The 9952-nt window shown below is 48.7% G+C and overlaps 1 long non-coding RNA gene across 4 annotated transcripts in view; it reads right to left on the bottom strand.

Annotated features, from left to right (window-relative positions):
- Window positions 1-333: 333 nt before the first annotated feature.
- The window catches only part of LOC132343981 (uncharacterized), a 12256-nt gene continuing 2637 nt past the window's right edge, over window positions 334-9952 (bottom strand). The window contains exons 2-5 of one of the 4 annotated variants that reach the window (XR_009493033.1): window positions 8816-8956; window positions 4913-5044; window positions 2927-3037; window positions 334-585 (exon numbers count right to left, since the gene is read on the bottom strand). This is a non-coding gene — a long non-coding RNA (uncharacterized lncRNA). Of the gene's footprint in view, window positions 694-2926; window positions 3038-4912; window positions 5045-8815; window positions 8957-9952 lie in introns of all 4 variants that reach the window. The other 3 variants (XR_009493034.1, XR_009493035.1, XR_009493032.1) reach the window with 3 other exon arrangements.

Here is a 9952-nt window from a genome sequence, read left to right as displayed (position 1 = left end):
TTTTAGGTTGGTCTTCTGTTCAGAAGCAAATCAATAATCCACAGTTTCTCCCCTTCTTTAAAGACAAGAAAGTGGCATGTGAGTTACATCAGATGAGAGAAAATAAATGAGGAGACGCTCCAGTCCCTCAGTAACTTGAGAGGCAATTGGCTTTAATGGCGTGGGCAGCCTCTCGGTTTGTTGATGTTATTGGAGGAACAGAAAGGTCATTAGTAGCTGAAAAGAGGCTCTCCGAGTCTCACAGTAAACAGTTTGCCCTGGCAGTAACCATAGTGATCTGGGTAAATGAACACAGGTATACGGATTACTACTGTATTCCCCAGGCTGCCTGTATTATTGCCTCGGAAGATATAAAAACAATTGAGGCTAATTGTATGAGAGTGAGTTTATTACAAACATAAATGGAAAGGAAAAGAGAAAACCAGACATGTTCTTTCAAAGGGTCCCCCCACCTTGCCCGGCGCCTCCACCTGCACCTCTGATCTGCGTTTCCGAGGGCGTCTGATCTGTGCGGCTGCAGCGAGGAGGCGGTCCTCGGAAAGACCCCCGCGCCTGGAGACGAGGTGTTGCTGGAAATCGGGGCTCCTGTGGGTTGGGAGGTCTGGCTGTAAGTGGGCTGTCATCACGCTCCGAAGTGCAATCAGGACTGAGCAATTACTTTTTTACCGCTGGTGGCTGCGCCGCACCGAGATGCTTCAAAGCCAAGGAAAGGCATTTATCTCAGCTAAGACGTGGGGTGGCATGCCTTTGCCCAGCCAGTGGCTGAGAAGTTACCTGCAGTACGGCGGTACCCTGCCAGTCTGCTGGAGCCACGGCTTTTTTGTCAACTCGCCTGCTCTCTTTTGTTACAGCTACAAAGCCTCCGTCTTCATAAGGTGTTGTGATTTGCGGTATACAAACCCATTAAAAAAAACACAAATGAAATCCCCAGCTGGGAAGGTCAAGTCTAATGAGGTGGGCTGTTGTGAGCACTGGTAGCTCGCAGCATCCCCCGTGTCGGCCAGAGGTGCTACAAGTGAACAGCTGCTTATAATTATCATCATCTGACACTTTTCATCCACCTCAGGTGCTATTTTTTTTTCTCACCAGAGAAGAGATTAATTGTATATCAACTGATATACATAAAAAAGGGTTTGATAGAAGGCTTAATACAGTAACATTAAATAGGCAATCCCACTGAAATTCTAATGTGTATATTCTTAATTAAATTCCCTTGTACTGTACAGTAATTCAGGTGCATCCTACTTCCTTGGGCACCCACCGAATGGAGAGCCCGGGACGACGGGAGCAAAGGAACACAGATGTACCAGGGGGTCACACGTGCCTGTCTTCACGCCCTGCCCGCACAGAAGACTGGAAACGAAAAGTGGACACAGCGACTCCAAGGTGGTGGGCACACGCTTATGGGACGTGTGTACACACAGACGTGACCCCAGCATTCTCAGCCACACGCTTACGGGACGTGTGTACACACAGACTTGGACCCAGCATTCTCAGCCACACGCTTACGGGACGTGTGTACACACACACTTGGACCCAGCATTCTCAGCCACACGCTTACGGGACGTGTGCACACACACACTTGGACCCAGCATTCTCAGCCACACGCTTACGGGACGTGTGCACACACAGACTTGGACCCAGCGTTCTCAGCCACACGCTTACGGGACGTGTGCACACACAGACTTGGACCCAGCATTCTCATGCTGAAGAATCCATTCCTGCCACTTAGAACTGGCATAATCTCCCTGACCTGGGCGAGAAGGCCTAGCCACATGAACCCAGAGATGTTATTAAAAGAATAGAAGGAGAAAGAGAAGGACAAGAAAAAGAGGAAGACAAAGAAATGAAAGAGGGAAAAGGAGACGAAGAAGCCTGTGAAGGAGGAAAAACAGAAGGCGCGCTCACGCAGCCCTGATTCACTCTGGAGAGTAGCCGTTGAGCCAGAAAAGAATAAATATGTGTTTAAAACCAACATGTAGAGGTAATGATGCGCTTGTAATTCATTAACTGCCTTGCAGTGAGTCCTGGAAATGCACTTCGCTCAGCTCTAGAACAGCTGCACGGAGAACCAGCACCTCGGCAAGCCTCTCACACTGCCTGACGCTGCCGCATTGGGGAAATTTCCTTATGGGCCTGAGAGTAACTCAGGCTACAGGAGCAAGAAGGAAGAAAGAAAGAAAGACTGAATGCTTCGCTTCAGTCGTGTCTGACACTCGGCTACCCTATGGACTGTAGTCTCCAGGCTCCTCTGTCCGTGAGATTCTGCAGGCTGGAATACTAGAGTTGGATGCCATTTCCTACTCCAGGGGATCTTCCCGACCCAGGGATTGAACCCACGTCTCTTGCATCTCTTGCATTGGCAGGAGGGTTCTTTACCGCCAGTGCCAGGAAAAAAGAGAGCAATAAAATGAGGCAGGTGAAGTGCTTTTGTCCAAGAGACGTGTGTGAAAATAACCATGGGATTGATAAAGACAGAAGTTATTGCTGAATTGTCCAGAAAACAGCATGGTATTTGATCACAGGCAGGTTTATAATCTCATGTGAAAAGAAGTGTGTCATAGCTCCAAACTAAATATACTGAGTCATGTGTTGCCCTGTGGAGGGTTGAGGTGAATCTCCCAGCTGTCGAAAAGAGCAGGACTGCAGGGCTGGCCAGAGTACCTGTGGGGGACAAGGAGACCCTCTCTCACAGCTTCTGAACCCACTGGCTTCCTGGCCTGACAGTATAACCCAGCAGCTGAGGAACATTCTAGAACCCTTGGCATCCACACTGTCCTAAATAACACTGTCAAGAAGAGCACTGGCTTTGAAGTGGGAGGGCCAATCTACACTGGGCTCTGCCGTGTAGAAGCTGAGTGGCCACAGGCAAGACGCTAGACCTCTCTGAGCCACAGATATCGTCTCCACACGTGGTACCACCCACCTTACAGGATGGCTCATTCCCTTGTGTATCCCTGCACCGTGTCTGGTGCTTCCTGGTGTACTGGGGGTGGCACGACAACGTCCTCCTCTCACGGGGCTCACGTTGTACCTGCTGATGAAAAAAAAAAGACAGACATATGATCATGTCTGAGAGCCGTGAGAGCTGTGGAAGAACAGAGTATTTCTAGAGAAGGGTTCAGTTAAGTCTGACTCTTTGAGACCCCATGGACTGCAGCATGCCAGGCTTCCCTGTCCATCATCAACTCCCAGAGCTTGCTGAAACTCATGTCCATTGAGTCGGTGATGCCATCCAAACATCTCATCCTCTGTCGTTCCCTTCTCCTCCTGCCCCCAATCTTTCCTAGCATCAGGATCTTTTCAAATGAGTCAGTTCTTTGCATCAGGTGGTCAAAGTATTGGAGTTTCAGCTTCAGCATCAGTCCTTCTAACAAATATTCAGGACTGATCTCCTTTAGAATGGACTGGTTGGATCTTCTTGCAGTCCAAGAGACTCTCAAGAGTCTTCTCTAACACCACATTTCAAAAGCATCAACTCTTCAGCACTTAGCTTTATTTATAGTCCAGCTTTCACATCCATACATGACTATTGGAAAAACCATAGCTTTGACTAGATGGACCTTTGTAATTCCTTTTATTTTTTTTATTTTTTAACTTTACAATATTGTATTGGTTTTGTATGCTGTATAGGTTGGTCATAGATTTTCTTTCAAGGAGCAAGCATCTTTTAATTTAATGACTGCAGTCACCATCTGCAGTGATTTTGGAGCCCAAGAAAATCAAGTCTGTCACTGTTTCCATTGTTTCTCCATCTATTTGCCATGAAGTGATGGGACCAGCTGCCATGATCTTAGCTTTCTGAATGTTGAGCTTTAAGCCAGCTTTTTCACTCAGAGAAGGGTGGCCACGGGTGATTCCTGGGAAGGGTGTCTCTGGCCACACTGGAGGGACTCAGCCTGGCAAAGGCGATAGAAGGACATTCTGGATCCAGAGAAACTTGGGGTTGCGGGGGCAGAAGTGACTTTGGCTTGCAGGCAAGGCCTGGCAGTGTGACAAATGGGAGCAGTGGGTCACGGTCAGATGGGCCCTTGACTCTGATGAGTGACCCCTGGAGAGCCCCTAGTGGAGAACTCTGTGCCTGGCTGTACATCTCTGCAAGAGCCCTGGGTGTGGTGCTGCGCGGTGGATGTGCAGCCTAGGAAACAAAGCTGACCTGACTTCCAGCTCTGGCTGCAGAAAAGGCAGGGCCTGACCAGGGACATGTGTGGAAAGAAAACTGAGACAGAGCTGCAGAGAGTATGTAGCCTGAGTCCTGGGGGCGGACAGAAGCAAATCCGGGGGAGGAACAGGTTGTAGGCACCAGAAGTTCAGCCCGAGACACTGACTAGACTGCCGAGGGCCGGGGCCAAGTGGAGAGTTAGGAGGGCAGAGCCAGATGCTGAGGTGCTCTTGCTTGTGTGCGCAGTCACTCAGTCACGTCTGGCTCTTTGTGACCCTGTGGACTATAGCCCACCAGGCTCCTCTGTCCATGGGATTCTCCAGGCAAGGATACTGGAGTGGGTAGCCATTTCCTCCTCCAGGGGATCTTCCTGACCAAGGGATGGAACTCATGTCTCCTGCATTGGCAGGCTGATTCTTTACCACTAGCGCCACCCAGAAACCCCTTTATTCCTCATAGCAGAATCTAAAGTTAAAGTGATCATAAGAGTTCAAAGATCTAACCCATTATCTACTTATTTCACTCTGTGGAGGGGAATGGCTGGTGATGGCTTAGCTGACAGGAAGGAGGAGATTGCACCTCCTGGCACAAGAGCTCCAGTGGGGATGCTAAGTGACAAGTCCTGGAACTCAGGAAGAATTGCAGGCAGGCCAACAGGTGTGATGGGCCTTCCCTGCTGTGAGGATGAAAGTCACGTCCATTGGGGCGACCAGTTCATCCACAATTAGGTCTTTGTTGAGCAGGGCTCACCCTGATGATACTTCTCACAGAACGAGCTGCCCTTCTAGGCTGGCTGCCTTGCTCTTTTGTGCCCAGCTCCTTGTCTCAGCAGGATGTGACAGCATCTGCTGACCTTCTGGCAAGCTCACCCATCATGTTATCCTGTGAAGCAGAAACACAGACTCTGACAGGGAACAGGGCAGAGCGCTCAGATGGACTGACTCAGCAAAGCTGGGTACTGGTGCCCACGAGCAACAGGCATCCACACAGTGGGTATGAGGAACAGGCACCACAATGTGTGAGAAATAGGAATCAATTGTGTATGAGGAACAAGCACCCACTGTGTGGGAGGGACAGGTACCCACTGTGTGTGAAGAACAGACACTGACTGTGTGTGAGGACAGGTACCCACTGGGTATAAGGAACAGGTATCCACTGTGTGTGAGGAACAGGCACCCACAATGTGGGTGTGAATAGGAACCCACTGAGTGTGAGGAACAGGTACCCACTGGGTGTGAGGAACAGGCACCCACAATGTGTGAGAACAGGAACTCACAATGTGTGAGGAACAGGTACCCAGAGTGTGAAGAACAGGTACCCACCAGCTGTGAGGAACAGGAACTCACTGGGTGTAAGGAACAGGTACTCACTGTGTGTGAGGAACAGGCACCCATGATGTGCAAGAACAGGAACTCACAATGTGTGAGGAACAGGTACCCACTGAGTGTGAGGAACAGAAACCCACTGTGTGTGAGGGACAGGTACCCACTGTGTGTGAAGAATAGGAACCCACTGTGTGTGAGGAACAGGTACCCACTGAATGTGAGGAACAGGAACCCACTGGGTGTGAGGAACAGGTACCTGCTGTGTGTGAGGGACAGGAACCTGCTGTGTGTGGGGAACAGGTACCCGCTATGTGTGAAGAACAGGAACTCACAGTGTGTGAGGAACAGGAACTTACTGTGTGAGGAAGAGGAACTCACTGGGTGTGAGGAACAAGCACCCATAATGTGTGAGAATAGGAACCCAAAATGTGTGAGCAACAGGTACCCAGAGTGTGAGGAACAGGTACCCACTGTGTGTGAGGAACAAGAACTCATTGTGTGTGAGGAACAGGAACCCACTGGGTATGAGGAACAGGTACCCACTGTGTGTGAGGAACAGGTACCCACTGAGTGTGAGGAACAGGAACCCGCTGTGTGTGAGGAACAGGAACCTACTGTGTGTGAGGAACAAGAACTCATTGTGTGTGAGGAACAGGAACTCACTGGGTGTGAGGAACAGGCACCCACAATGTGTGAGAACAGGAACCCAGAGTGTGAGGAACAGGCACCCACTGGGTGTGAGGAACAGAAACCCACCGTGTGTGAGGAACAGGCACCCACAATGTGTGAGAACAAGAACCCAGAGTGTGAGGAACAGGTACCCACCGTGTGTGAGGAACAGGCACCCACTGGGTGTGAGGAACAGAAACCCATCGTGTGTGAGGAACAGGCACCCACAATGTGTGAGGAATAGGAACCCACTGAATGTGAGAACGGGTATCCACTGGGTGTGAGAAACAGGTACCCACTGTGTGAGGAATAGGAACCCACTGGGTGTGAAGAACAGGAACCCACTAGGTGTGAGGAACAGGTGCCCACTGAGTGTGAGGAACAGGTACCCACTGTGTGTGAGGAACAGGTACCCACTGTGTGTGAGGAACAGGAACCCACTGGATATGAGGAACAGGAAACCACTGGTTGTGAGGCCCTGAACCTCAGGGAACCTAACTGATGGCAAAGAGCTGAATGTGGGAGACTTCATGTTCCCTGTCAGCTCCTCCCTGACTCAGCGGAAGCCATGGCTTCTGGACACCCCTGATTAGAGGATACCTTCCCTTTTCACAGAGGCCTTTTTCTAGAAGAAAATTTCCCAGAAGTAATGCCTGTAAGTCAGAACCTGCCTCAGGCCTTCAGGACCACGAAGAGACTGGGCTCTGCCAAGCTGCTCTTCAGTTCTCTGGGCTCTGACTTGCTTGTCTTAAAGTAATGGTCTGCTATGTGGATGCCACCATGTAAACCCCTCTCTGGAGACCCTCTTGCCCTACAATCTGATCTTCTGCAGGAATTCAGCCCAGAGACATCCAAGGAAGCCCACAGTGTTCACCTTTCAAGGCTGCGAGGAGGAGATGGGCTAGCCATGGAGGACTGAGCTGAGGGAAGAAACAGGAGGAAAAGGAGGCAGAGGAGGAGGAAGAGGGGGAAAAGGAGAAGGAGGGAGAGGAAGCAGGGGAGGGGGAGGAAGAGGGGGGGAAAGGGTGGGGAACAGGAGGGGCAGACAGTGGGCAGCCATTCTCACAGGACGTCTCTGTGGGCAGTCTCCACACAGCTCCTGGTCGCCATCAGAAGGAAGCAATGAGACCAGTCTTTGTTTTGAGTTTTTGCCCTTCAGGGTCAGGTTGGGAGGCAGGACCGGGTGGTGGCCACAGCTGGGAGGGAGGGCAGAAGTCGTGCAGGCAGTTAGAAAACTGTCACTTTAAAATATGAGGTCACCCCACTCAGGCTTCCAGGCAGGGCTGGACCCCTGCTGCTGAGGAAGGGGCCGGTGGAAAGGAAAACCTGCGAGCCACCCGAAGTCATGTGGCGAGCCAGCGCTTGGGGAACTTAATGCTTGCAGTGCTTGGGGAACTTCATGTTTTTCAAAAAGAAGATGAATAGAAGTTCCCAGCCACTTTCAAGGTCACACTGATGGTGAGTGGGTAGATATGAACGTATATGGACCTGCACAGACATATCCCTGAGATTTCACCTGATGCCCACCCCCCAAATCATCCCTGTTAGCTTAGGAAGATGAAACAATCCCACTTCTTCCAAACTTGAAGCTGGATGGTGACTTTGGAGAAACTTGCAAAGCCCCTCACGGGCCGTGAGTCACCCCTGTATAAACGGCCACAAGTGAGGTCAAATGATTAAATTTCATGACCTGAGTTGCATTGAAATCACGTGTGTGGCTTTTAAAACCCAGTAGTTGGTGATTTTTTTTTTTAAATATCTGCCAAACAGAACAATGAGACCCTTTTAAATCCCCCAGTGAGCAACTATTAAAACCACAATTTACAACTGTGCGTATCATCTAACGTGTTAACCAGGTGTTCTCCTGTTATTGTTTGAAATTCTACCTTGGTTTAAATCAAATGAAGAAAAGCCAAAAGTCCAATTAAAACCCCACACTGCTTCTTTATCGAGGGAAGGTGAAAGACATTTGTTACAGATTTAATGGCAGAAATCTCATAAAATGCTAGACCATCCTTTTTTCTTCCCAGTTTATTTCTTGTGAGATTCTCACGGCTTACTGGCATTTCCTGTTTCTAACTGAAGGGGAGGGGGAGGGAGAGAGCGAGAATAAATCTAGGAATTTCTGGCTTAAGTTTAGTAGCATCCTGGACACTCTAGCTGCATTTGACAATTGAGTGTTGTCATGGGATATTAAAATCGTGCAGTGGGCCCATTTAGGTGATTATTTCATAGGCTGTCCCTTAATAAGTTCCATGCCTCTCTGGATCCTCGCTGCCAACATGTGTCCACTGTATTTAATAGTTCAGTGACAACAAATTTATGTTGCTAAGCTCCAAAAAAGTAAACCCAACCCAAATGCCTCCCCCAACGGCAGACATGGACCAAGGTAACATGGAATTCAGTTGTCTTCGCTGAACGATAATTATTTCCAGACTTAAACTGCCTGTCTTTGTCTTTGGCCATTTTTCCCGTTCCATTCCGACCCTCCCAGGCTGCTGCTCCTCTGCCTTTTCGGTTCTCTCCTGAGAGTGTGTTGACACCTCCTCTCCCATCCTGAATCCTCTCAGACTTTCTGTTCCTCCACCTTGCCTTCACTCCCTGTTCACTTCACCTTTCTTAGAACTGGCAGAGCTTTCCTCCCATCAGGGAAACTCACCTGGTTGTGTTGGACTGCCTTCCTGTTCCTGGGGATGAAAATGAGATGAAAGGATTTTCCATAGCCTTAGCTGCACTGTAATAAATAGGATGATCTGATAAATCGGATCAATTTTTTTTCTTTTTTGCAGAAATCGTGAAACTACAAAAAAAAAAAAAAAAGTGTCAGTTACAGCACATCTGTTCTCCTTTACGCCTTATTTAAGAAAATAATTCTTGCCAGATTTTTACCCACCCATAATAATTACACCATTTTTACAGATGTGGTTTTTAACAGCTTCATTTTGGCCCCAAATCTTTTATATAATTTGCAATGAATTTGCTTCTTGGCTTGCACTTCGTTACGATCGGGCCATAAAGAGACGAAGGTACAGGAACTCGTTCCCAGAGCTACACCTTTCAGTGATGTTTTCATAAACCGAACGGCAAGGGTAGAAATGACCACTGTCATCATTGCTGTGATTATTATTACTATCACTAGTAGTAATTGTTCTATCACTCAGTAGAACAATTCTTACAAGTTTTGCACTTGAGTATTTAACTTGGCAGTCACCCTGGGATTGCTTTTCTTTATTCCTAATTATCTACTCCCTTTTTGAGTTCCAGCCCAGAGTGAGGCTGTTTGTGCAAGTCCCTTGACACAGGTGAGGGTGGCAGGGCTTTCCACATTGCGTGCACCCACCCGCCCCCACCGTGGGTGCTGTCAGGGGCCTCACCCCCACCCTGGCCTTGATGAGCTCCCGGGGCCCTGGGGAATGAAGCAGACAGCAGAGGATGAGGGAAAGTGCAGTGGCTCAAGACAAGAATCAAACACAAAGCCAGCTAAGAACTAAAGGAGTGACGGTTGCCAAGGGGGAAGGGATTGGGGGAGGAATGGATTAGCAGATTTGGGATTAGCAGGTGTGTTTGTATATGCAATAGATAAACAGCAAGGTCCTACTGTGTAGCACAGAAAACTTAATTCAATATCCTATGATAAACCATAATGGAAAAGAATATATAAAAGAATGTATATATGTGTGTGAATAAATCACTATGCTATATAACAGAAATTAACACAGGATTGTAAATCATCTATACTTCAATTAGAAAAACAGAACTAACGGAGTCAGGCAAAGGAAGGGATGGTGTGGAAATG

Source organism: Bos taurus, chromosome 26 (genome assembly GCF_002263795.3).
Source record: "Bos taurus isolate L1 Dominette 01449 registration number 42190680 breed Hereford chromosome 26, ARS-UCD2.0, whole genome shotgun sequence".
NCBI classification, from domain to species: domain Eukaryota; kingdom Metazoa; phylum Chordata; class Mammalia; order Artiodactyla; family Bovidae; genus Bos; species Bos taurus.
Note: the sequence above shows the minus strand (reverse complement) of the source record. Positions and strands in the feature narration are given on the sequence as shown.